The sequence below is a fragment of the Anoplopoma fimbria genome, chromosome 18 (genome assembly GCF_027596085.1).
Source record: "Anoplopoma fimbria isolate UVic2021 breed Golden Eagle Sablefish chromosome 18, Afim_UVic_2022, whole genome shotgun sequence".
Taxonomy (NCBI): Eukaryota; Metazoa; Chordata; class Actinopteri; order Perciformes; family Anoplopomatidae; genus Anoplopoma; species Anoplopoma fimbria.
Genome location: NC_072466.1, coordinates 21,179,627 through 21,179,848, shown reverse-complemented (window position 1 = coordinate 21,179,848; position 222 = coordinate 21,179,627).

Genomic DNA, 222 nt, shown 5'->3' with positions numbered 1-222 from the left:
TGCCGTTGTTTTATTGAGGGTTATGTTCTGTCACCGGTCTATATTCTTAGTGTAGGCCGAGCTAACAGGCTGCTGGCTGCAGATTGATACTTAGTGTACACACAGGTGAGAGGTATCTATCTTCTTATCTAACTCCACAATAAAGCAAACAAACACATTTTCCCAAGACGTCAAAGGATGAGGATGGGGTTACATTCTTGATGAAGTGATTCACTATTTTTT